We start from the raw sequence: 27,994 nt of genomic DNA on the forward strand, positions 1-27,994 counted from the left end.
TTTCAGTCTTGGTTGCTCCGTCTGGGCAGCTCAGAGCAGCTTCCTGGGCCTTCCGCCAGTTCAGAGAGAATCCAACCTGCTACAGAGTGTGCACTGTCATTTGCTGAGCAGGAGTCAATAGTGATCCTGCTGATAGGGTGGCCTTTGCCTCCTTGAGCCTCAATCCCACACCCTACGGACTGCACATCTTTAAAGGTCATGGTCAGGGGCGGTCCTTATCAATCAAACATCAGTAGACAAAAAAATCCCACTCTGGGATATGGTGAGACACACTGGTTTCAAAACATTGCAGATCGTTAAATGAGTAATGTTAATGTGATCTCAGAATAGTAAACACACCCCCACATGGATAATGATATTAGTTGCATTATCTGAAAAGGAACAAAAAGCAACATTTGGCTGCAAGGACTATGAAAGAGATGTCTGTATGGGTAATTCAAGTTCAGTTAGGGCAGAAAAATTACATTTTTTTAACTCCCTACCACCCCATGTGGGCACACAATCCAAAATCAAATCTTTTCTCTGGGATAGGTATATGATTTGGGGGAAGGGAAGTAAAGGAGGGAGCGCATGCTTAGAGGAAGAAAACAAAGGCCTTCATTTTCTAAAACTGTCATTCACTCTGATTGGGAAAGAATTTCTCAAGAATTGTGAATGTCCTGCACAGGAAGTAACACTTCATCACACGGCTGATAATCAGCCTCGTGCTTGCCAGGGATTGGTTTTTCCCTTCTGTGGTGAGAGGATAGTCTCAGGCAAGCTTGGACATCTTCCCCACCGGCCTGATAGTCATTTAAACATATCTAGCACCTCTCTCCCAAAATGTTTGAGTGCATTTGTCCTGTGGCATCATACTCACATGGAAAACTCACAATAGCGGGTGGGGGTTGTCTGCAGTTTCAAAGGGTTTCCATGGAGCCAGACCAACACTGTCCCCCAAATAGCCTTTTCTAAACAGGGCAGCTTGCATGGAGCCTACGCATGTATCAAGTGTAACAAAATGTACTTCTTTCACCCTCCAGCTAACTTGCCTGTCCCCTTCTCTCTCTGATACTCAGTTCTTCCTCTCCCCAGAAGTCAGCATCTCAAAGGTCTTTTATCCTTAAAGAAAACAACCCAGTCAGTTAATTCACTCTAAGATGCTGGCAACTCAATATGATTAATGTTTACATTTAGAAGAAAGATAAGTACTTTATCCAAAGGAATGGCTTGCTAATGGTGAAGTTTCTCACCTTATCATGGGAACTGGTGGGGTTTTCCAGTGCCTCTCAAGCCTATTACATTGGTGGCCATCAATGATGAGGATACATAAGCATGACCCTCATGTCTGGGTCATACTTTATTCCCTAACAAGAGGCTGGTAGCTTTCTTCATGATTGTCAAGTTGCCTTTATACAGTGCCTGTTTTAGCTTTTTTCAGAAGCACAGAGCAGAGTAAGTTAAACCCCAAGTCTCCTTGCCCCATACCCAAAGATCCTTAGCATATTGCTGCTCTATCCTAGACTTCTTTGATAGAGAGGACACTGACTAAGAAGGGATAGGGAAGTTGTCATCACATGAGCCCTTAGGTATGTCATTTTTAAGATGCAAGTCATATGGTAATCTTACAACAGATACATAAGGGTACTCATGCATCTATTTACTTATTAATCACTTAATAAGCTCTCCCTGAATGCCAGAAATTATTCCAGAGACGCACCAAAAACAAAATTGGCAAAGTCCCTTCCCTGGTAGAGCTTAAAGCTAGAAATTGGTTTAAACTATTTCCATCTGTCTCCAAAAAGCAGAACTGAGACAAATGGGTAGGAGTCTCAGGGAATCAGATTTCTGTTTCATATACTATACGACCAAATATGGAATGGTAATGAGCTCCCCATCACTGGAGGGCTGTAGGAAGAAGCTACATGATTACTCGATACAGAGAGACTCATGCATGAAGCTGGACTAGATCCATTGCCTTCAGCTTTTTCTTTAGCAGCAGGGATCTGTTTTCAAACTAAATCTTGCCTTAATATATTCAAAAGCAGAGTTACTGTGATTGCAGTGGCAAATGTGGATCTAGAGGCCTCTCTGAATGCTCCTCTCTCCTCTAAAGCCTAGATACCCACAGGAGATGAGATGGGATGATTGTGGAGCTCCCAGCTTACCCTAGTGTCATGGGGATCTGTGAAGCTAAGCAGGATGGCATAGGTTTCTCACCTCCTGCTTACTTCCACTTTTTCCTGGGACTCTGGGGAAGCCAGATAAAAGGGTCAGAGATTCTGGGAACATAACAGGACACTTAATGAGTGCTGTTTAAGAATGTCAATATGAGCCAAAGACAGTGTTTTGAGTGGACCTGAAGATCAGGCATGGCTCCCTCAGCTCCAAGTACAGCACATTGCCTGGCATCCTGCACCTTAAGGAAAAGCCCACGGGTTCAAAAGGATGAAATAGACCTTGTGGGAAGAGCGTAAAAGACTGGAGAGAGAGAAGGCACTCACAGGCCACTTGCTGAAAGACATAAGAACTCGTTTGCACCATTCTCTGGTGGCCCCACGAATCCTCTTTATCTTCTAATGTAAGGCTTACTTTCTAGCAATGGACCCTATCATCTCATCCAGAGGTACCAGGTGTAACTACGGGACTGCACAGTATTCTGCAATCTGGAGCAGGAAGTTGGAGAAATGTTCTCCTTCAGGCTTCATGCCTGGAAAGTCCCATCCCCTTTGGGCATAGTGTGCTTGGAAAGGAAAACCTGAAAGCCTTCAGCAACTCAGAGTACTTGAGGCTGGCAGCTTTTCACTGCTTGGGACTGGTGAAGGGATGTGGGATGTGGGAGAGGGGAATCTTGCAGCATGCAAGAGAGCTTGAGGGGGCACTTGGATGGCTCCGTCTGTGAAGTCTGGTTCGTGAGTTTGAGTTCTGTGTAGGGCTCTGCACTGCCAGTGCAGATCCTGCTTAGAATTCCTCTCTCCCTCTGTCTTTCCCCCTCCCCCACGCATGTGCGTGCTCTCTCTCTCTCTCAAAATAAGTAAATAAACTTAAAAGAGAGAGCTTGAAGTCTTCCCAAGCATATAACCATCACATAAAGCTTCAAGTTTGCCCAATCATACCTTATTATCCTTCCAACTAGAATTTTCTTGACAGTTCTAGAAAAGTTCATTGAAACTGGACTCACATCTTCTAGTTCACAGTCTACAAAACTGTGAGCAAAAGTGAGTCAGGTGAGCTTTTCTTAAACCCATGATTTTTTCAAGTGTGTAACATACCTGAAACATGATTTGGAAGGAAATGTTAATAGGTGTTAGTAGAATTCAGAAGAGTACCACTTCTGGAAACTCTGGTTGAAACAAAACTAAGGGGGCGCCTGGGTGGCGCAGTCGGTTAAGCGTCCGACTTCAGCCAGGTCACGATCTCACGGTCCGTGAGTTCGAGCCCCGCGTCAGGCTCTGGGCTGATGGCTCGGAGCCTGGAGCCTGTTTCCGATTCTGTGTCTCCCTCTCTCTCTGCCCCTCCCCCGCTCATGCTCTGTCTCTCTCTGTCCCAAAAATAAATAAACGTTGAAAAAAAAAATTAAAAAAAAAAAAAAAGAAACAAAACTAAGCAGGTTTCCATGGAATGAATAAGTCACAGGAATGAAAGGCACAGCATAGGGAATACAATCAGTGATATTATAATAGCCTTGTAAGGTGACAGATGGTAGCTACTCTTATGGTGAGCACAGCATAATGTATAGAGTGCTGAATCACTATGTTATACACCTAAAATTAATGTAACATTGTATATCAACCATACTTCAAAAAAATTGTGCAGATTCATTACTTTAGGAATTTTCAGGCCCTTGAAAATGTAAATTGTGACTCTCCAAGAAGAGAAAGTATACAGGATTTCCCAATTTCATTTGAACTCCAAATACTTTTTCTCCCAGGGCAACTTAAAGCACTCCAGTTTCCTGAAACACACTTTGGAAAATGCTCTGATAAGCCAAACACTTAACCAATTATATGAATTTAGAGTTTTATTTTTCATTAAAATAAGTCAGTATATCCAAAGTACATCAGTGTCTTATCCACCATCTTGGGAGACAGGACTGCATGTAGATGAATTGTTTACACAACTGAAGTTTCAAACACCCAAACCATTCAACAATTTTATATAAAAATATTTCTAAAGTGTACTACATGCCCTCTCTACTTTTGATTGTTAAAAACAAAACAATACATTCTAAGCATAAAACTAAACACATGCTTATTTTCAAAAGCTTATAAATTTGGGAAAGAAAAAATAAGGCAAAAGTTAATCACAAATCCATAACTATTAACATTTGCTGTAATTTTTCTCATCTTATTCTGCATAAAATGTATGCTGAAGTGTTTTTAAATGTCATAATTCACTTAATGTTTTCTATATCATTAAACATTCTTTGAAAATATGTTTTAATGGCTCTGTCTGACCATCATCTGTAATCATCACTTAACTATTACTTTCATTGGGTAAATCTGTTGTTTTTATTATAAATAAGGATGGCATCTTTTTTGCAGAAATCTTTGTGTCTATTTTTATTTCTCTTGAATAAATACCTGTAAGTGGAATTCATATGTCAAAATATATCTGTAGGCTCTTCATACATACAGCCAAACTGCCTTCCAAAAGATTTGTATCATTTATATATCCCCAGCAACGTAGAAGAGTGTTAATTTACAACACCCTTACCAACATTAAATATTATCATTTTTTAAAAAATCACTGTTAATTCGATAAGTTAAAACTGTCATGACTCTTTGACTTTTTACTACCATTAAATTTAAACATTTTAATATACTAATTTGCCACTAATATTTTCTACATAAAATATGCCCATTTTTTTTCTTGTGGGCTTAATATTTTTCTCATTGATTTGTGTGAATTCTGTTAAGATTACTGACTATACTATTTCTGACAACTATTTCTGACAACTATTTCACAACTTGCTCCTTACCTTTTAATTTGTTTACAATGTGTAATTAAATAATGTGGTTTTAATGTGTAAATATTAACATCTATTTATATTAAAATATGGCTCCTTTTTCTTTTTTTATTTCTTCCTTCGTTTTCCTGCTTGGAAAATCCTTTCTCATTCGGAAGTCAGTGATTATTCATTAGATTTCTGCTAGATGTTTTATGATTTCATTGTTTAAATCCTTTTTTAAAAAATGTGGTATCAGGGTGCCTGGGTGGCTCAGTCAGTTAAGCATCCGACTTCAGCTCAGGTCATGATCTCATGGTTCGTGGGTTCTAGCCCCGCATTGGGTTCTGTGCTCATAGTTCATAGCCTGGAGCCTGCTTCAGATTCTGTGTCTCTGTCTTTCTCTCTCTGCTCCTCCCCCACTTGTACTCTGTCTTTTCCTCTCTCTCTCTCTCAAAAATAAATATTAAAAAAAAATTTAATGTGGTATGCTGCTTGAGTTTTAAACATTTTATTAATGACTCAGGGTCACAATTTTGAACAGTGTTTAAAGTTTTGTGCCATAAAACAGAACACCCCAAGGAGTCACTGAAGTAGACAGAAGTCTCTGTATTCTCTGTGACCTCAGACTCCTGCGATTTCCTGGTTCTGGGGCTGATTTTCGGTTTTAATCTCTTCTTTTGACATTAGACTCCCAGCTCTCATTTCCTATTGCAGACAGTTGTCTGTCACTCACAGTGTGCTCTCTGCTTTTAACAGCTCACACACGAAATAACCATATTTGTATTACTATGGACTAATGATGTGTGGAGTTGAGCCTGGGTGTGCAAGTCAGAATAATGTCCCTCCCCAAAGATGTTTATGTCTGAATCCCTAGAATCCTTGGATGTGTTATGTTACATGGGAAGGGGAATTCAGCTGACCTTGAGATATGGAGATCATTCTGGACTATGAGTTGGTCCCAATATAATCACAAAATTCCTTGTGAGTGAAAGAGAGAAGCAGGAGTGTTGAAGTGATTGGATATGAGGAAGATTCAACCAACCATTGCTGGCTTTGAAGATGGAAGGTGGCTGTAAACTAAGGAATTCAGGCAGCTGGAAGCTAGAAGCTGGAAAAGCAAAGCAAATGGAGTCTCCCCATGAGCCCCCACAAAGGAATATAACCCTCCTGACACCTTGATCTTAGCCTAGTGAGACCCATTTCAAACTTCTTATCTCCAAAATTGTAAGACAATACATTTACACTGTTTTAAACTAAGTCAGGGGTGTGTGTGGGGGGGGGGGGGATTTGTTACAGCAGCAACAGGCAGCTAACACACTGAGCCTACAAGTCTACATGGGCTTTAGTGCATGGCCTCAATGACTGCTATTTTGGTTGCTCTGAGGTTTTATTTCCCCCACTCCCCTTCCCAATTATTTCCATGGTTTCTGGAAATCTAGCCTACATCTAGATCAGAGACTAAGTGGGGCATTATTATTTTACAGGAATTGGCTTTGACAAATTTTCAAACACTGGGTCAAAGGATGAAGTAGCTAGAGAGACAAACTTTAACAGGGTTTTCAGACAAATCACAAGGTGGACCTTCTGCCCAATTTGGAAGAAAGAATACCCAAGAAAAGGTCATGACCCCTGGGCTGGGTGAGAGCGTCACCGTTTAATCAATGCCTGTACTGGGTCAGATAACCATCACTGTCTGTAGATAAATTCCCCTATGTCTAAAAGACTGGGTAGTTCAAGGGTGTGAGACACAAGGAATCCACTCATCAGAAAGTCTCTGGGGAGTAGATTGAGAATTAAATGGATTTGTGCCACCAAGAACCTTGGATCCAGACCAAGTGGTAGAGCATGAAGTAGCCCAATAAAAACTCAGGTAGTCCTCAAGAACAGTACACAAGTAAGAATAAGGGAGAATCAGGCAAGTTGGGGTCAGCATTGGGAAGAAGGAATCCGCCTCTAAAATACATCAGATAATTTGTCCAGTGAACTAAGTGGAACCTGCATGTAGGTAATTTACTGTAATGGACGTTGAAGAGGAATCTGAAGAGTGTGTGTTCTTCATCCCTGTATCCCTAATGTCTACCACGGTGTCCTACATATCATAAGTGCTCAATAAATTCTTGTTATGAGAATGAACAAATGAATGATTAGTAACTCTGTCATCTTTAAATCCCATCCTGTGTCTAGTAATATAAATCTACTACTACTCCTTGATAAAAGTTTCTAGACTTAACATTAAAGACTCATTCATGCAGGCTTAGTTCAAGCTGACTTGGGAAGCCAAAAGAACAGTGAGGAAGTATTTTATTAATATATTAGAATTCTTTTTTTTTTCTCCCAAGGGAGAAAAAAATACTGGCTTCCTCTAAGTTTTTTTTTTTTTTAGAAAAAAAAAAAACAAAATGGTTCAAGATACAGATGGAAAAATAATGATAGCTTAATGTCATAACTTCATGAGTAGTTTTAATAACCGAATGCATGTATGGCCTTTAGAGAGCAGTGTCTGTTATCAATGCGCTCCATAGATGCTGGCTATCAATACGATCCTTCAACATTTTTACATGTTCTTCAATGATTAAAAAATAATACCCAGAGAAATAATAACTTAAAATCATATTTTATAACAAGACCAAAGAATATATGGATTTGTTATTTTATGAGAAACGAAAGTAGCTAATGGATGATGACAAGACAATCTTTACATATATAGACTAGCATATGTGACATGCAGTGAGTAAAACGAAAGCACAGATTTAAGTATATTTTCTTGGCTGTGTTCACTACCTAAAGGATCACATAGTGAACCCCCTGCTAAAGTAAAGAATACTTCTTCAAGGTTTTATCACTATTATAATTTTTTAATACATTGATTTTTATACGGAGGGTCTCATTCAAATAGGGGACCCTAGGATAAATGAGGCAAATAAAGGGTTTCACTCCATGAGCAAAAAGATGAAAGGTAACAAAGAGATCAGATACACTGGGCAATGTCAATTAAGCCACATCCTTAAGCAAATAAAATTCACTTTCAAAGTACTTGGCTGTGGCACATAAAGAGTCATAGGGAATTGACAATCACCGTCAACCCAAATGTAAGAGAAGATCACCTCATCTGAAAAACAAAATAAAATAAAAAACATAAAACAATTTAAAACACAAACAAACCTCCCCTCTAATTAGGAACCTTGACTCCATGTTTGCTGTTATGGATGAGGGGAGAGGTCATGTGCACTTGCTGTCATCAAGGAAGCAATAGGATGGGTAGTGGGTCTGAAGTTGCCAGTGTAGACTAACTAAATGATCAACATTTAATATGAATGACTGTGTAGCTTTTGCCTTTCTTGATTATCAAAGAAAGATGGTAAATGTACAACTTCGAGACCACTATATTAGTTATTCCAGCACTTTTTTCCTGCGCCGATATGCTGATAATCTGAGCACTTGTTCCTTTTTTTTTAATGTTTATTTATATTTGAGACAGAGAGAGAGAGAGAGAAAGACAGAGGGATAGTGGGAGAGGGGCAGAGAGAGGGCAGACACAGAATCTGAAGCAGGCTCCAGGCTCTGAGCTGTCAGCAAAGAGCCTGATGCTGGGCTTGAACTCACAAACTGTGAGATCATGACCTGAGCTGAAGTCAGACGCTTAACAAACTGAGCCACCCAGACGGCCCAAGATAATTTTAAAATTCTTGTTTTATTTTTGTCTACTTGATTCTTTTTTTTAAGTTTATTTATTTTGAGGGGAGGGGTAGAGAGACAGAGGGAGAGAGAGAGAGAGAGAGAGAGAGAGAGAGAGAGAATCCCAAGCAGTCTCTGCACTGTAAGCACAGAGCCCAAATATGCGGGACTTGAACCCACAAAGCATGAGATCATGACCTGAGCCAAAGTCGGATGCTTGACTGAGCCACTCAGATGCCCCCTGAGCCCTTTTTCTTGATGGAAATGCAGTGTTAGGCCTAAGTGAGGCCCAAGTTGATTTTACTATTGATTGATGTGAGTACAATTTTCCAGCTCACATTTGTGGAAACCTACCAAGAAGACAGTAGGTCCCTCTGTTTCTCAAAAAAATACTGCTAAGCCTTTGGAAATGAAGTTGCTAATCACTGGCAGTTAGTGTAGGCTCACTGATAAAGAGTTATGCCATTGTACTTTGTTGTGGATGGGGCTTCTCGTGTGTGGAGTAAACGGAGCAGTATAGACATTGTATTACTTGATTTCAGCAAAGCGTTTGACGAGGTCTCTCTCATAACGTCCTTATAAAAGCTGTGGACTGTAGGATAGTACAGCTGATAGAATGTTCCTACAGTAGCCAAAGAACTCTGACTGATGGGCTGGCCTGGAGGAAGTCTCTCTTCTTAGTGCTTCAAGGCAACTAGACCTTGGCCTGTCCCAGGACTCGTATCAAAGTTGTTGGATGAAGCCTGGGTTAAATTACCCAGGAGGCCAACATCCATTTGGAAGATTTGTAATTCATGAGTCTGGTGGCAGCTGGGAAAAGGAAACAGAAGATCTCTGAGGTGCATTTGTTTGGGCCCTAGGAAGCTATCGTCCAAACCTGGCTATACATCAGAAATACTTGAAGCCATGTTGAAAAATACAGACACTCAGGCCTTTCCCCAAACCCACTTAACTAGGACTCCAAGGGGTAAAGTCCTGGCTTTTTTTTTAACTGCCCAGGTGATCCACGATCAGCCCAGCATCCCATCATTAAAACCATTGCATTGGTTGGATTTAGTCAAGAAGCTTTTCCAAGGTCATAATAGACCTGGTAATCTAAAGATATTCGTGGGCTTTCAGACTATGAGGAAACGCTTGCCTACACTGTGGCTCAATCCAACCTTGACCCTTCCTCATGGGGACTGAGGAGGGCAGGTGAGAAGAGGAACCCAGTGCTTGACAAAGAGAACACTGGCTTTGATGTCAGCCACATTTGAAGTCAAGCCTGGCTTCTATGACCTATGAGCTATCAACCATGCAAGGGGGAGTCTGGCCCTCCACTGCATACATAAGTGGTCAACTGATGCCAGCTATTACTGTTAAGACACTGTTCAGCAAACTGTCCAGTTCTGTGGATCTTGAGTCTACAGTTTTACCAGAACATGTCTTTCATGCAGTTCTGCCCAGAGAAGGAAAGAAGCCATCATCTACTAATCATCCACTTTGTGCTGCACACTAGGTCCCTCACAGATCTAATCTCATTTCCTTTGTCACCCAAACCCTGGTTTTTGCACATGAGGAATCTGAGAGGTTAAATGACTTCCCCCAAGTCACTCAGTTAGAAAGGGACAGATAGACATCAAGAATTTGGCTAATAAACTTGCACTGAGGATTCCCCCTGGCACTTTTAAAATGGTTAATATAAGGAGTGGAGAAAGCTTTGCCCTTTAAAAAATCTAAAAAGAGACATTTTGAAACTGCGAGGGAGGGGGGAGGTCACACCACCTACACTCCCCATCACCTGAACACTCAGAGCTTAGCCAGAGGAAAAGCCCTACAAATAGACAGTCATCGCTCTCTCTCTTTCTCTTCACACACACACACACACACACACACACACACACACACCTGGCCACCTTATTTAAAAGTATAACACCTCCTTAATTACAGTCTTATTCCTTTCCCCTGTTTTATTTTTCTTCTTACCACTTAATCATTATCTAACACACTATCATTTGGGTTATTTATCTTGTTTATCATGACTCATCCCCACTAGAATGTTAGCCCCTTGAGGGAAAGAATCTGCGTCCGTTTTCTTCATTTCAATATACACATTGTCTACAACAGTGTGAACATTGACATCCAATAAATATGTGTGGCATGGATAGAAAAAAATCTAGAAGTGTATCAATCATAAATGTTGAAAGTATTTATAATCCCTTTAAACAGCTACATGTTCTGGTTTTCCTATTATGTATTATATGTATTATTTGTATTATATATGTACATTATTTCTATTATGTATTATAATATTATGTATTATATCTATGATGTATTATCTATTATGAAATACTATTTGTATTTCTAATATGTATTATATTATGCATATCCTAAGACTTTTTAAAAATGTAACCTCAGTGGTCCAGGTTATTGGACCTGATCTAAAGCTGCAGTGAGAGGGAAAATAGGACTGGAGGGCGAACATGCTGGAACCTGCTTTCCACCTGTGCTCACTCCACTCTGGGCCCTGCTGTATTATCCTCCTTGAACTGAATCACCAGGCTCCCTTGACCTTTGGCTTCCATTTGGGAAAAGGATGAGGTTGGGCTATTTGTGCCCCCCACTCTCAGGCTGCTGCCCACAAGCTGGGTCCCTCTACCCAAAGCCAGTGCCTGTCGAGCGACTTCTGGGTGACCCTTCTCCCTCGGCTTCTGGAACTGCTCCTGCCCTTGCCTCCTAAAGCCTGTGAGTGTAACAGCGCTCCATCTTTGTGTGACCTGGGGTGCTCCACTTCCTTTGATGGTCTTTTTAACTCCATTCATACTTTTTAAATAGTCCCTTTGTTAACCTTTCTTCAATTACCTGATTGAGCACGCGGCCAATTTCTCGCTGGATTTTTGCCTGGGTGCAAAATGGGCTTACAGTCAGGAGGGCCGAGTTCTTTTTTATTTTTTTTATTTTTTTATTTTTTTAAATTTTTTTATTATATGAAATTTATTGTCAAATTAGTTTCCATACAACACCCAGTGCTCATCCCAAAAGATGTCCTCTTCAATGCCCATCACCTACCCTGCCCTCCCTCCCACTCCCCCCCCATCAACCCTCAGTTTGTTCTCAGTTTTTAAGAGTCTCTTATGCTTTGGCTCTCTCCCACTCTAACCTCTTTTTTTTTTTCCTTCCCCTCCCCATGGGTTTAAGTTTCTCAGGATCCACATAAGAGTGAAACCATATGGTATCTGTCTTTCTCTGTATGGCTTATTTCACTTAGCATCACACTCTCCAGTTCCATCCACGTGGCTACAAAGGGCCATATTTCATTCTTTCTCATTGCCACATAGTACTCCATTGTGTATATAAACCACAATTTCTTTATCCATTCATCAGTTTATGGACATTTAGGATTTTTCATAATTTGGCTATTGTTGAGAGTGCTGCTATAAACATTGGGGTACAAGTACCCCTATGCATCAGTATTCCTGTATCCCTTGGGTAAATTCCTAGCAGTGCTACTGCTGGGTCATAGGGTAGGTCTATTTTTAATTTTTTGAGGAACCTCCACACTGTTTTCCAGAGTGGCTGCACCAGTTTGCATTCCCACCAACAGTGCAAGAGTGTTCCCGTTTCTCCACATCCTGGGAGAGCCGAGTTCTAATGCCCAGTCTCATCACTGGCTTGCTCAAGGCCAAAGTCTCAAGCCTCTTTGGGCTCAAATCATCTGAAAACTAAGAAGATTGAGCAAGATGACCTCTAATATTCTGTGATTTCAAGAAACCCTTTGCTCAGAGAACAAAGTAGTTACTTCTCCATTAGCTCGAAAATGTTAACTTGATCCAGATTCTGTAAAGGGCCCAGTTTTCTAGGAACTGATCGACAAATCTTGTAGCCATTCCTCTGACAATGAAGCTGAGCTTGGCCATAACGCAGCCCTCACCTCACCTACAGATCAGTAATTTCCAGTAAAATTGGGGTTATCATGCAAGTAATGCATATTTACAAGAGAAAAATCAGAATTTGTAGCTATTAACGAGATAATTACTTTTGACATTTATAACTGATAACTTTCTAGATTATTTTTCCTTTTTTTCATCTTTTAAAAATGTTTATTTATTTATTTTTGAGGGAGGGAAGGAGAGAGAATCCCAAGCAAGCTTGGGGGCTGGATCTCACCAACCGTGCAATCATGACCTGAGCTGAAATCTAGCAGCGGATGCTTAGCCGACTGAGCCACCCAGGTGCCCCGAGATTCTTTCTTGTTCACACGTTCATTTCACAAACATTTGAGTGCCAGTGTAATCCTGGCTCTTCTAGGTATGTGGATGTAGGAATAGTGTTGTATTATCGGGAAGTACTTGTCTCGCTAAACCAGGACTCTGGACGCCACCTTAATTCTCTGCTTTGGCCAAGGATAATACTTGAAGAATTATGTAACCACTGCTCTTTGAGCAGTGTGTACACAGGACATCTAAGTTCCTGGAAGAGTGAATTGTTTTGTCCTTGAGGACCAACCAAACCTTTCTGACATTTGACTTGGCCACTGTGTCTCAGACACAGCTTCCAGCTTCTGGTGAGGAGGCTTTCTCTGTCGTCCACCCAAAAATGTCAACAATAAAAATAGGCAGGGAATAAAGGGTCCCTTCCAGGAAGTGGGAATTGTTTAGCCAGATAACAGTGGAGGTTTTGTAGTCCTGTCTTGGAAAGTCAGAGCAGATTCAAAGCAGTGCATTCCTTCATCTGGCGTGACTGGAAAAATGGATCTGCCCAGGCAGACACAGTGGTTGTCAGAGAGGCCACACATACAGTACAGGGCTGTCTGACTCTTGCCTTTGTCACATCTCTCTCCATCCTCACACCAGTGAAGGAAGTTTTTGTGTGGTTTTGAGAAATGCTGCACCAACATTATGCTCTGAGAAGCATTAATATGAGCAAGAAATGGATTCTTATATCTTACCGACACCCTATTTTAAGGAATATCAAAGATCTCCCTACTTCAGGGAGGGCAAAAAAGAGCCAGCATGGTCTCCCTAGGATGAAATCAGGAAGTATCATCACCTCATCTTTGACCATTCAAGGCTTCCCGAGAAGGCAAATACATGTGCTGTTGGAGAAGCATCTGTCACATGATAATGGTTTGTGAAACTTTGCATATTTTACTATTTTCTATTTAGCAATATTTAACATTTATCAAATAATATTTTGAATTTATAAGGTACAAACAGAATGGGAGGGAAAAAGGAGAAAACTAAGGAGAAGGGGGTCCCAGAGCCCAGCGATTCAGACTGCATGGACCACAGGACACCAGACGCATCTGTAAAATGGGATAATAGTACCTTTCCCACAAGGTTGTTGTGTTAAATGAGTTAACGTATGTAAAATGCTTATAGTAGGGCCTGGCACGTGGTAAACTGTCAATAAATGTTACTAACACTCTCCTCTCCTCCTCTTCCTCCACCTCCTTCTCTATGCTCAAAAAGCTTTCCTGATCTGCCCCTAGGAATTCCGTCTTCTTTCTGGTAATTAACTATGCGTGGGTACCCTTCCATATTTTACAAGATAGACTGATGGCATTTCACAGAACCTACTTTAGAGACATCTGAAAATTGTAAATAAACTTGACACTGAAATTAGCTTCTGTTAGCAATCGTTCCCCACTCAGACATTCCTCCAGTGCCAAATACTGTACCTGTGCAAAGAGAAAAACGAAGTAACATGGACCAACAGCCAATCTGGTGACTGAAAAGGCAATTTAGGTTCTTACTTCCGTTCACCCAACAAATATTTATTTGATGCCTGCCATGTTCCAAGCCATGGCAGAAACCCCAGGATGAATCAAACATTTATGTTTTTTTAAAAGAAGTTTCTGTCAGAGGGTGGGGAAAGATCTGATAGAGGTTATCAAGACAGGAAGAAAGTGACATGGGCCACAGAGAAGCACAGCTGGGGTGCTGTGGATCTTCAGTGAGACTGGCTTCTGCTGGGGGCTGAAGAAAAGAGAGTATGATTCAGACAAATGCAGGTCACTAAGGCTTGCTGTGGGCAGTGATTCAACTCGTCTTAAGACATTTACCTTAAGTGTGAGGATTTGGTCTATGTCCAGGGGGGGTTTGTTCTGCCAGGATCGTAATGCAGGTCACATTTATCAGGCCTTCTGCCTTCATATCAGCAGTGCCCCCACCCCCCACCATAACTCTCCTACCCACTGCAGCAATGCATCCAGACCTGGACCTTGACCTGTGCTCCTTAACATTCTCATATTGATCAAAAAGGCCCCTCTATATGTTTCTTGTTCTTCAGGGCCCCTAGATAGCAGTAGGCCAGTCCTCAGAGGAAAGCTTACCAGCACCATGGGCACCATATATGTGACACAAGGGACCTCTGAAGCCATGAATAGATTCTGTCTGTGTAAGACAGGCCCATGGCACTGTGGATACTTAATCAAGGTAGTAACCAGTCAATGGGTTTTGACCAGCTCAATCACAGCAAACCTCAACAACTAGCTGGGAAACTTCAAAGGTTAATGCAGCTTCAGTTTAGTTATCACATTGACATCTCTATGAATGGCATCAGCTAAAATTGTGCTAAGTGCAATCTGCTCACCAAAACTTGGAGACCCTGACCAAGAAAGCCACACAGCTCTAACAGCTAAACTTGTCAGACAAAAGAATGAATGTTTTCAGATAAAACATATCACAAAGAAATGATGACATTTGTTTCATGTTTTAAGCACGCTAATGGCAAAGACATACACATGTGGCTTTGCAGATGTCTTTCCCAGTTGCATCTGTATCTTTGTTAATGTAACAACATCTTACCTTGGTATAACACTGTGTGATTTGGGTAACATATTGTTCTTTTACAAGATGGTATTCTGGAAAGGTCAGTACTGTGCCAACCCACCCCCAGCCTCTTCTGTGGGGATCCACCCTGCCCACATTTCCTACTGAAGGGGCAAGCCCAGACGGCCACATTAAGGACTCAGTGCCCCACCTCCTCTGCCCATAGATGACTGACCCTGGCCTAGGCACCTGGGCCAACTATACAGAATCCATAGCCCAGTCAGGGATTTACAGTCTGCACTAAAAGAGGAACTAGACCAATAAGATTCTCTCTTAAGGCCCTGAACTTGAGGCAAACACAGCCATTAATTGGTACTAGGGCCAGAAGCAGACATGTAGTGTGTTGCTTAGTCATAGAAATCAAAGATCCATGAGATCCTGCAGCTGAAACCCGGGAGCCTTTGTGAATCTAGAGTCACCTTTGAGCTCTGGGCTCTTTGAGGCCAAGACTTAACATGGCTCCTGTTCTAGGATTTCCATGAAAACTCCTTTATCTTTTAAAAATAATGTGACATACAGGCTCCTGGGCAGCTCAGTTGATTGAGCATCCAACTCTCGATTTTGGCTCACAGCATGTTACCAGGGTCATGGGATCGAGCCCCATGTCAGGCTCTGAGCTGACAGTGTGGAACCTGCTTGGAATTCTCTCTCTCCTCCTCTCTCTCCCTCTCTCTCTCTGCCCCTTCCCTGCTCACATTCTCTCCCTCTCTCTCTCAAAATAAACAATTAAAAAAATTTTAGGGGCACCTGGGTGGCTCAGTCAGTTAAGTGTCTGACTTAGGCTCAGGTCATGATCTCATAGTTCACGAGTTTGAGTCCCACATCTGGTTCTGTGCTGACAGATCAGAGCCTGGAGCCTATTTAGGATTCTATGTCTCCTCCTCTCTCTGCCCCTTCTCTACTTGCTCTCTCTCTCTCTCTCTCTCTCTCAAAAATAAACATTAAAAACGATTTTTTAGATACATAATGTGACATAATACAGTATGCTGAAAGCCTTTGTCTTAAGCTGGCTTGAATGGCTTACTATCCGTCACAAGAAAAAGAGCCAGACTGAAAACAATGAGAAATTAAAACTGGGTCCCAGCTGAACTCCTGGGCCATGAAGCCTTCTAGAGAAATCATGAGAAGAAAGACAAACTGGCATTGTCTTAGCCACTACTGGGAAGGCAATAGAAACCAAAAACAGAGAAAAGGGAACTGAAAACCTTTAAAGATGATTTGTGAATGTGTGTGTGTGTGTGTGTGTGTGTGTGTGTTTATGGGCCCCCCTGTTGAGCACACAGTGACTTACAGAACCAACACCATGAATGGGGAAGACACAACCTCCCCGAGTTCTCTCCCATGAGTGGGACCTAGCATTTGAACAACCAAACTTAAAATAGACAATGAATAACTGACTGCTTGTTACGAGATATGCTAGGTGCACAGGAATCACAAGTGATGGAAGTCAATTCACAAGAAAAACAAGGATAATATTTGAGGCAGCCTCAAAAGCAGGTGCTTAGTGTAGGGTGTGTCTACATGGCCCTGCTGTTTGTTTCCATTCAGCTTTGGAAACTAAGTGACACTGCTCTCTATCTAAAAATGTAAATGTATTGGGTGATGTAGACTGTGTCTAAATAAAACCCAGTTTCCAAGTATCTCTTCAATGGTAATATTTCATGGCCAAAGATATTTCGTAGCTTAGAGTTAAATCCAATTTGGCCACTATCCAAATATTCCAATTGATTTAGAAATTGAATGATTATCAAGCATGATCCATGAACACACTCTAGTAGTTTAAAAATGAAACACCTGTATTATATAAATTGTGTCTTCTTGCCATGGGGAAGCAGTGTGGTGATGTGGTTAAGTTATGGACTTTGGAGACAGATGGACCTGAATTCAAATCCACATTCAATGATTTTCTAGTCATGTGGCCTCGGGCAAGTTTCCTCTGCAGTTTCCTTATTTCTCAAGTAAGGATGATGACAATAATAGTACACACCTTATAGGATGTTGTAAGACTTAAATGAATTAAGGTATGTTAAATGATTAAAGCAGCACCTGGCTCAGAGGAAATAATCTACAAATGTTTGCTACTATTATTTGTATTACTTTCATTAAACTCACAAAGTAAATCATTAAGTACATGCAAGAATTGTGCTGGGTATACCCTTTTGTAATTTTGTTTGAAACTCACAACAGGAAGGTAGGAATTATCATCCCAATTTTACAGTTGCAGAAATGAGGCATAGAAAAAGTTAACTAATTTGTGAACGGTTGCCTGGTTTTTGAATGGCAGAGTTAGGATGCATTAATTCACTCGTTAATTCATGCAACACTTTTTTATTGAGCACTGGATACATAGTATTCTAGGTGCTGGGATACACATCCAAACAGACAAAAATCCTTGCTTCACAGAGTTTACTTTCAGCAGGGTGAGACAGTCCAAAAACGGGAGAAGTCAGTAAAATGTATGGTAGATGGTATAGTGGGGTGTGCTGAGAAAACTGAAACAAGGAATGGGAGAGGGGTGTGTGTGTGTGTGTGTGTGTGTGTGTGTGTGTGTGTTGGTGTGTGTATTGGTGTGGGGGGAATGTTGGAGTTCAGAATGCAATTGTGGCTAGAATAGGTAACTAGGGAAGGTCTTGCTGAGAAGGAGATGTTTGAGGAAAGGTTTGAGAGAGAAAACAAGTCATATCAAGGGATATTCAAGGGATATCTAGGGGAAAACTTTCCAGGCAAAACAAAGCATGTGCAAAGGCCCTGAGGCAGGAATGTGCCTGACATGTTCTGGGAAGAGTAAAAGGGCGAGTGTGGTTGAAGCAGAGAAGATAAGAACAAGAGGAAATGAGGTCAGGGAGGGCTTGGTTGACACTGGTATTTGCTCCAGAGAATCCTGCCCCATGCTCGTGTTAACTGAGGTTCTGCCTCCACAAACACACCTTAAGAAGTCACTGATGGAAGAGTCTCCCCCTTGGAAAGGCCATATCACCTCCCATCTTCTCCACTCGGTAGAGAGGAAACCCCAAGCTTGGCGTTGGCAGTCAGGAAGTTCATCGGAACTGGAAACCACCTAGGCAGCACCCCCCGCCCAGCCAACTGGAAGCAACCATGACGGTGGTGCTCAGAGCCCTTGCAGAGATGTGCTGTGGTCTCTCTGAGCTCATCACATCACCTTCCTATGCAAGAGTTTCAATTCAAGGTCATTTTTGGTTCCTTTTCAGTAGCAGACTCAGAACCAGATCTATTCAAGTGTAGGAACAGTGCAGACACATTAATAGCCAGACCCTAGTGGGAGTTGTATTTTCCATTTCCTCCTCCCTCATATTTATTTGTTTCTTTATCTCCCCTATGTGGTAAAGTTGACCTTGTGTGATATTTTCAGATGAAGTTTAAAAAAGGTAGGGTGGAGAATGGAAGGTGTCACCTTGTATTGGAACCCCTGCGGGCTCTAGAGTTTGGCTGCCTAGGTTCAAATTCCCATTCCACCACTTAGAATTGGGGGTGATGGTAACATCTGCTTCTAGTGAGCATGGAATGAAATCATTTAATGTTATTTTAGAATTTAGCCAAAACTGGGGGCTGCCTCCTGTTCCTGGGGTGCTTTTCACTGCAGTGAGAAGGATGTTGCAGGAGCCAGGTGTCCAAATGACGTGGTTGTCTCTGAGTTTCCACTCTGAGCATGATTCAGACATTTCCTATATGCTTCCACCTCTCTACTGAACATTCTATTCTTCCCCTTCTGGGTGATCCTAGCTCCCCCCCAAGCTGATGAGCCTTTTGAGTTCTTAGAAGGAGCTATGGGGAGGTCTCAGCCCTGTCTGTGGTTTAGGGAAGCAATAGGTCCACTGCCTCCAATGAGGAAGGTACTCCAACTACACGTGTCACCTCTCCTGGAACAGACTCTGAGTTTTTCTTACCTCTCTAAGGGCATTGAAGGATGCTTGCAAACTCTCTGGAAGAAGTATGAAACATGAAGCAAGCACCCTTTGTAGATAAGGAGACTTTTAGTGAAAGAATCTACAGGGGTTGCATTTTTTCCTCCTTTGGTGTAATGTATCTTTTGGGAAAAGGGCACGCAGAATTTGGTGAATGTTGTTCAATAGTCACAGCTTATTACCCTATGTGTTTCTGTTGATAGGGGAAAAAAATCACTACAAGGTTATGTCAGAAAGTCTCCCCTGACTAGGATATAGCAAACAGTCAATTCTACTGCCAACTGTAGTATCAGTCAGCGAATCAAGGGCACATTAGTAAGTAACAGCTATAGCATTTTATAGGAACAGCCAAAAACTATTGCCTTAGGATCACTGTATTTGAAAAACAGTGTCCTGGAAATGTTTCTGTGGGTCACTGATTTAAACAAAGAGTGGATTCTTATTAGCTGAGAGGTCCATTTCTGAGATGACTTAGGCTGCCTAGGCTTCAACTGGCAGAACCCCCTTCAGATTATGATGCTATGTTGCTCAGGCCTATCACATAGGGTCAGTGTCAAATAGTAAAATGACTTTGACACAAACCCTGGAGATGCCCTTACAGCCACAGAAAGGATTCCTCACAGGCAAGAAGCCTAGTGCACCCATGGCTTATCTCAGTTGTAAGTTCAGATTGAGATGTGCCAGGATTTTTTGAAGGACATAAGACAAGAACATAGGACAAAAGAACCTCGTTTAAAGACAAAGATCCACCAACTCCACTCCTCATTCTATCCCCAGCAACAGGCTCACCAAAACATGTGTGCAATAATGTTCAAAGCAGCTTCACTCATGACAGCCCAAAGATGCAAACGGCGGAATGTCTGGCAATAGTAAAATGGATTAATTGTGGTGTATATGCTCAACAAAATAATACTCACTAATTAAGCAAAAGCAGAGTGAAACAAGGAAGTATCACTATACACAGCAACTTGAGAGGATCTCAAAACATACTGAGGAGAAGAAGCCAGAAACAAGAAACATACACACCATATGATCCCATGTACATGAGGGTGTGAAGTAGACAAGGATAGCCTAGAGAGCTGGAAATCAGTGGATGTCAGCTCACCAGGCCAGGGAGAGCAGGGAGGGCGTTAGGGAACCAGAAGGGTACAAAGGAACCTACTGGATTCTGGGATGATTTTGACTGGGGTGCTGGTTCCATGGATGTATACAAATGAAAAACTCACCATCTATGCATTTAATATTTATGCAGTTTACTCTGTGTTAAGTTATATGTCTCAATTTTAAAAAGAAAACTAAGGAAACAAAAAATTAAATATAGAGATAAACAGGATCTCAGTTTTCTGGGTGGCTTTTCTAAGATTCTGGGATTTGCAAACCTAAGAACTATGACCCATCTGTGAGGAGAAAAAATGCAAATTCCACCTTTTTCTGCGCTGCCCAGGGAGGGGCCCACAGGGCACGGTTCTGCATTCCCATTGTAACTTAAAGGGAACATTCATAGTGTCCAGAGCCCTTGACATCCTGCAAGCAGAGGAGGAACCCACAGCAGGAACCCACTCAGAGGCACCAACCTTGACTTCCAAATGGAACAGTACATCTGCAGAAAGAAAAGTGATGGCATCTACACCATAAATCTGAAGAGAGCCTGGGAGAAGCTACTGCTGACAGCTCGTGCCATTGTTGCCATTGAAATCCCAGGTGGTGAGAGTGTCATATATTCCAGGAATACCTGCCCGTGGGCTGTGCTGAAGTTTGCTGCTGCCACCAGAGCCATTCCTATCATGGGCCGCTTCACTCCTGGAACCTTCACTAACCAGATGCAGGCAGCCTCCCCGGTGTCTTCTGATGGTAACTGATCCCAATATTGACCACCAGCCTCTCTCAGGGGCGTCTTCTGTTAACCCACCTACCACCACTCTGGGTAACACAGACTCTCCTCTGCACTGTGTGGACATTGTCACCCCTTGCAATAGCAAGAAATCTCACTCAGTGGGTCGGACGTGGCGGATGCTGGCCCAGAAAGTTCTGCACACACATGGCACCATCTCCCATGAACATCCACGGGAGGTCTGTCTGATCTGCACTTCTACAGAGAGCCTGAAGAGACTGAAAAGGAAGATCAGGCTACTACTAAAAGGCTGTGACCTGGGGCGCCTGGGTGGCTCAGTGGGTTAAGCATCCAACTCTTGATTTCAGCTCAGGTCACCATCTCATGGTTCGTGAGTTTGAGCCCCACGTCTGGCTTCACATCGCACTGACAGCTCAGAGCCTGCTTAGAATTCTCTCTCTCTCCTTCTTTCTCTGCCCCACCCCCTTCTCTCTCTCTCTCTCTCTCTCTCTCTCTTAGAATAAATAAATAAACTTAAAAAAAAAAAAAGGCTGTGACCAAGGAGGAATTTTTGGATGAATGGGCCGTTCCAGGTCCTCAGTTCACGTCTGAAGGCGGGCAGGTCCGCTCTGTACCTACTCGGCAGTTCCCTATTGAAGACTCAGGTGCTCAGCCCCCCAGCTCCCACTGCTCAGGCCACCAGATGGATAGGAACAACCATTGAGTGGTCTTCAGCTGCTCTTTCACAAAGGCAAGCAAAATGGAAATAAGGTAGAAAGAAAATAAACAGTTTCTAAAAGTTGAAACAAATGTGAATTCCATACAGTTAGATTTATCCCAGGATTATGATGTGGAATATTTACTCACCATTAACCAGCATTATGGAAACCTGTGTGTGTCCGGCAATGGGCTGGCTGCTGGCAATACAACAGGGAACAAGACTGTTGTGTTTCAGAAAGCAACTATTCACGTAATCCCATGATTCTGAAATGTGACACAGGCTCTAAGGAGAAAAGCAAAGAAGAGACCTTCCTTCAGAAAGAATAAGAGGTGGGCCTAGGAGGACAGTGTTCCTGAGAAAATCACATATGAACAAAGATATGAAGGCTGTCAGAAGAATGAAGGAGAGAGGAAGGGAAGGAGGAAAGGGGCAGGGGGAGTAGGGGAGACAGAAGCATGGGCAAGGCTTTGGGCTCATTGATCCCGGATTCTGGGAGAATTCTGGTGGCTAACCTGTAATGAGTGAGCGGGGAGAAGAAGGAAATGAAGCTGAGGGGAGGAGGGGTAGACTGGGACCAGGACGATCAGATGCCAAGAATAATACAAAGAGTTAAAGTGTTCTCAGGGTTTTAAGTAAGATCTAATTTACATTTTCAAAAAGTTTCCAAAGTTTCCAAGAAGAGAACAAACTCAAAAGAAATAAGAATAAAATCAAAAGAACCAGGTAAGTCTATTGAAGTAATCCAGGACAGAGAGGATGACCTTGAATTAGGATAGTAGCAATGGAAGTAGAGAAAAGCAGATGGAAACAGTCCAGTTTTTTGAAATAATCTATTCATCTCTTCTTCTGGTGACCTTTCTCTCTCCTAAAACTCTCTCTCTCTCATCTCTGTCTCTGTCCCTGTCTCTCCCTCCCCTCCTACCCCATTGAAACACATGGACACACATTCCTAGCAAAACCTCACACACTCCCCTGCTAGGTCCCAGCTGTGACGAGAACACAGTAATGGTGGCACACACCCAGCACCCTACCAAAAATTCCAGTGCACTACTCAGTTCACGGAAAAGGAATCCGTAGTAAATGCTAACATTCACTCAACATCACCTGTGTGCCAGGCATTGTGCCAGTTCCTTTTCACATTTGTTAGCTTCTATACTATGAGGGACTTGCATGCCTGTGTCCCCTGAAATTCATATGTTGAAATCCAAACCCCCCATTGTGATGATATCAGGAGGTGGGGTCTCTGGGGGGGTAGGAGGTGATGTGAAATAGAGCCCTCATGAATGAGATTAGTGTCCTATAAAAGGGCCCTTGGAGAGGTTCTTTGCCCCCTCCACCACATGAGGACACAGCGAGATGATGATCTGTGAACCAGGAAGCAGGACCTCACCAGACACAGAACCTGTCTGGATCTTGATCTTGGACTTCCCAGCCTCCAGAATGTGACAATAAATCTCTGTTGTTGATAAACCACTCAGTCAATGATATTTTTGTTATTATAGCCTAAACAGACTGACATACACCAAATTGGATACGATTATTCCCATTTTAATAGGCAGAAACTGTAGCTTGAAGGGATTAGTAATTATTTTATCGAAGTCTCACAGCATTCAGAGCTAGATAATTCCAGAAATCATGTTCTTTCCACTGCACTCTGCAGATGATCCCTTTACCAAAGGTGTATGTCATTTTAATAACAAACATCAGGAGAGTAATCCAAAGGAATGACTCTCTAATGGTGAAATTTTAGACTTTAAAACACCTGGATGAAGGCAGATACCTTTGAGCATCAGTCTTCAGAGCCTCTGGGATCATAGCACTTACTATAGGCAAGACCTTACTCTAGTCTGACTGTGACTAATCACAAGCCCAGCTCCATGCACAGCAGCTGGAGGCCAGTGACATCTGAGAGCAACCATAAAGGGGTGGGGGTGACCACACAACCTCCAAAAGCAGTGAGAGCAGAGTTGAGTTCAGCTCAAGTTTGCTCAGGCAGATACAGCCCTGAGTAACTCTGTGGCCTTTTACACTGGGTTTCACTACGAGTCAGATCTGATCTAGCTCCTGCCTCCAGAAACAACACCACAGTCTTGTGGGGAGGAAATCAGAAAGGGTTATGAGGGGCTGGCCAATCTTAGGCTTCTTCCTGCTTTGATGGTGACTTTGCCCAATCTCCATGAACACATTTCTGTGGGGCAGCCACGTGACCAAGGACACTGGACCCTGGGGACCTGAGACGATGACTGCAGCAGCTAGTTTGATCAGAGATGCTCTCGGTAACACAGAACGAGGCATTTGTCATAAAGGTTAGACCTTGCACAACTATGGGAACTGGAGGAGGCGATGGCAGGTTGTCGCCTCTGCATCTGCTGGGGGCCTCAGCTCACTGTCGGTCAGCAGCCCTGGTAATTAGGAGGGGACATGGGACTTCAAGTGGGGAAAGCTACCCAAACTGGAAGTGCGGGAAGCACTGGAACCAATGAGCACAGGCTGGAACCCATGGCTCTCATGGCCTCCAACTCGGACAGCATAGGGCTCCTGCATAAGCTGGCACCTTCTCCCTGGGCCTGCATGCACAGCAAGCCTGTGGCTCATGGAGTCTGTAGGAGGGGCCTGGGTGGGAGCTGGAAGAGAAGCAGGCTCAGGTGGGGCTGCTGGCCAACAGGACGAGCCTCCGGGTGAGCGCGCTCAGGGGCCCGCCTGGCGCTCTCCACCTGTCCTGTGTTGCCACTGCTTCCCCTCTGCCTTCTCAGTATCAAGCAAATGCCCCTTGTGGCCAGGCCTGACCTGGAGCCATGCAAGGCAAGGGATTCTGGGAAACACTACCAGCTTAGCCAAGTTGACACAAAACAAAGCCATAACAGGGGAGAGCTTCAAAGACAAGTAATTAGAAAAACTAAAGGTTTTAGAATATGGGGGGGGGTGGCAAGGGAATTCCTATTCAATGCCAGCGAATAACCCTGTCCAGCTCCTCCTACAAGGAGCACTTGCAATTCAGACGTGGAGTGGGTGAGAGCTGGGAACCAATTAACAAACTATGGTGTGCAAGGCACTGTCCTTGGCATCACTGGGGACATACAAAGAGCTTTAAGATAGTATCCTGCCCAGGGCGCATGGGTGGCTCAGTCGGTTGAGCGTCTGACTCTCAATTTTGGCTCAGGTCCTGATCCCAGGGTTGGGAGACTGAGCCCCGCATTGGGCTCCTTGCTGAGCATAGAGCCTGCTTACGATTCTCTCTCTCCCTCTCTCTCTCTTCACCCCTCTCCCCAGCTCACGTTCTCTCTCTCTCTCTCTAATAAAATAGAAAATTAAAAAAAAAAGATAGTAACCTGCCTTCAGTAGGAGGAAGAGAAGTTAGACACAATCCACGCAGGCATTTACACATGGCAGAGCTCTGGAGACTTCCGAGGGCTGTCGGTATTTGGTTGGTAGAAGAGGCTTTTGCATCATCAGACTGGGTTCAAATTCAGCCTTGCCCCCAACCAGATGTATGACGTAGAACAACTTACTTAGTTGCTCTGGGCCTCTATTCCCTGATATACAGATAGTAACAATCCTTATTTCACAGGCGGATTATAAGCAAAGGAGCAGATCATGTGTGTGAAGTACTGGCACACAGCAGACACTCAATACATGGTCGACATTTTAAATTGTATTGTCATCATCCCCATTTTCGTATCATGGCCCCATTCCTTCTTAGACCCACTGCCCAACTGAGTAAACATGCAGCAGCATTAGTGCCACAGACCCACTGAGATGCAGAATATACACAAGCACCCAATCCCTCAAAGAATCAGCAGTTTGAATAAGCCAATGTATTTTGTGTATTTACTTGTTCATTTAGTAAGTGATATGGGCCTCCTACCTTACAGGACACGTAGCCCCAACATTGTTAGAAGCCTCAAATGACTAGGGTCAACAATGTCCTCAGGAGTTGAAGTTCACTTTGGCAAACATGTCCTGAGACTTCCTACAGGGCTCGAAAGGAGTGAAATATCACTGTGACTTGAGGTAGCCAGGGTTTCAGAAAGCAAGTAGCACTGGAGTCCAGCTCTGGAGAATAGGTGGTGTTCACCTGAGGAAGCAAGATGGGAGCCCCCCTGGGATGTGTAGGAGGTGAGTACTGGGCTGGAGGCTGGAAAGCCCCTGGTGTGGTCAGATGGGAGTGAGAGGGAAGAGCAGGTTCATCAGGGAATAAATAGGCCAAGAAGCAGACTGTATGTTGCTTTGAATGCCAAGATCAGGGTTCGGATTCTGTCTCATGGGCAGCAGAGAGTCGTGGAAGGTCATACAGAGAAGGGACAAAATGAAAGCCAAGTTTCGGGAAAGCTAATGTGGCAAAAGTCTTTAATGTGGCTGTCTTGCATTGGGGACAGACTGTAAAAAGGAAGGCCACTTGGAAATCCTGACACAGAAATTCAGGAGGCACAGGGGGCTCTGAACTGAGATGATAAGAGTGCAAAGAGGAACACAAGAAATATTTTGAAGGAGAGAAACAATGATTGGTGGTACCTGCTGACACATAGGAGCAGAGATGCTAAGAATGAGCCAGGGTTCCAAGCCTGGGCAGCATGAAGACAGGCAGGGAAGCTGAGTGCTGGGAGCAGGAGAGAGGAGAGCAGCTGTGTCCCATGTGGACATTCCATGGGTCCTACCAAAGATCGGGGTAACCTGCCTGCAGGTGGTTGAGAGCAGAAGGGGTGAGTGCGAAGGAAGAACTGGCTGAATTTGGGAGTTCAAGTTCAAGCACAGGGAGTGACAGGAGGGACCAGAGAAAGAGCAGGCAGGGCCCTAGCCTCCCTTCAACTGACAGAAAGCATCTGGTTTACTGATGGGAAACAGCAAAGGCTTCCAAATCCCTATAATCCTTCAAGATCCAGTTGTACACATTTCTTCAGGACAGAATCCTTTTCGCGGACCTTCCCAGTGGCTAAAAACAAGAGAAGACACAGACTGCCCCAAACAAGAGAGATAATTTTCATTCAGGAAAAGTTGAGTTAGTGTCCATATGGTGGTCATCATGGCCACAGTTAGGGTCCCTTGGGAATCAGATGGCACATTCAAAGAGCCAAAGAGTGATCATGAAGGGGCTGTTTGCAGAGACAGGCATCAAGGATCAGCCATCCTCCTCAACGTGAAGAGGAGAAGAAGGAATGATGTTATCCCAGTAAGGACCACAGGGCTGGAAGAGGTGTCCCATCAAAGCGGTGGCTATATGAGAACACAGCTCATGCCTCAACCTCCAATGGTCAAGGAGAGAGCAAGGGGAATACATACCCAGGCTTCTCTCTGGCCACATTTTCCCCATTTCCTATGAACAGCTCTCATTGGCCAAACCCAAGCAGAAGCCACAAGATAAGGAAGTATAGCTAGTGCAACACATAGTTGTTAGCCTCCCAAGGCACAGGGTGGGCCAGAAAAGGGTGGAGAGAAAATGGAGAATAAACAGAACATTGACCCAGTAGGATTTCTTAGTTCAATGTCATCCTCTGAGCAAAAGTAGAAATGATTAATTTTTATCACTAATAATACATACTTGTGTAACATTTTATGCTTCATAGAGTGTCTTCACATAGATTGTCCCTTCTGAGCCACACAGTACCCCTGTATATCTCTTGTGAGGTAGACAAGACCTTGTCATTGGGCCAGAGAAGCCCAGAGAAGTTAAATGATTTATTCAAAGTTAGTCACACAGTGAGTGAATGGTGAAGTTCATATTAGAAATAGGGCTCTTGGACTCCTAATCCAGTGCTCCTCCCCAGGTGTGAAATTAATTTACCTGGGAAGACAGCACTGCTGTGAAAGGCATTACAAAAAAGGCTGTCCTGAAGGTGGTACGACTTGTGGCCCCAGCCTGGCTGGGTGCTCAGGGCCTCCCTGAGTTGTTTTTCAATAAGCAAATATTCCTGACACTTCAATTATCCCAATCTAAACAATGAACACACTGTACAAGAAGCTTCATAAATTTCATTCAGTTGGAAGCAATGAGAAAGCTTTGTGTGTATTCCTTCAAAAAAAAAATTACCCAACAAAACAGAGATTGTTATAATGGAAACATCCAGGCTAGAAAAAAAAAAAAAAAAGGCTCTGTGTTTTAGGAAC

At 43.1% G+C, this 27,994-nt stretch overlaps 1 long non-coding RNA gene across 2 annotated transcripts in view; it reads right to left on the minus strand.

The window, feature by feature from the left end:
- LOC124506838 (uncharacterized) overlaps positions 1-27,994 on the minus strand; it is a 125,969-nt gene that overhangs the window by 12,069 nt on the left and 85,906 nt on the right. For both annotated transcript variants that reach the window (XR_006960886.1, XR_006960887.1), the window contains one exon: positions 22,039-22,174. This is a non-coding gene — a long non-coding RNA (uncharacterized LOC124506838). The remainder of the gene's footprint in view (positions 1-22,038; positions 22,175-27,994) is intronic.

Source organism: Lynx rufus, unplaced genomic scaffold (genome assembly GCF_022079265.1).
Source record: "Lynx rufus isolate CCGP_SWC_20201006 ecotype Redwood Valley unplaced genomic scaffold, mLynRuf1.p SCAF_11, whole genome shotgun sequence".
NCBI lineage: Eukaryota > Metazoa > Chordata > Mammalia > Carnivora > Felidae > Lynx > Lynx rufus.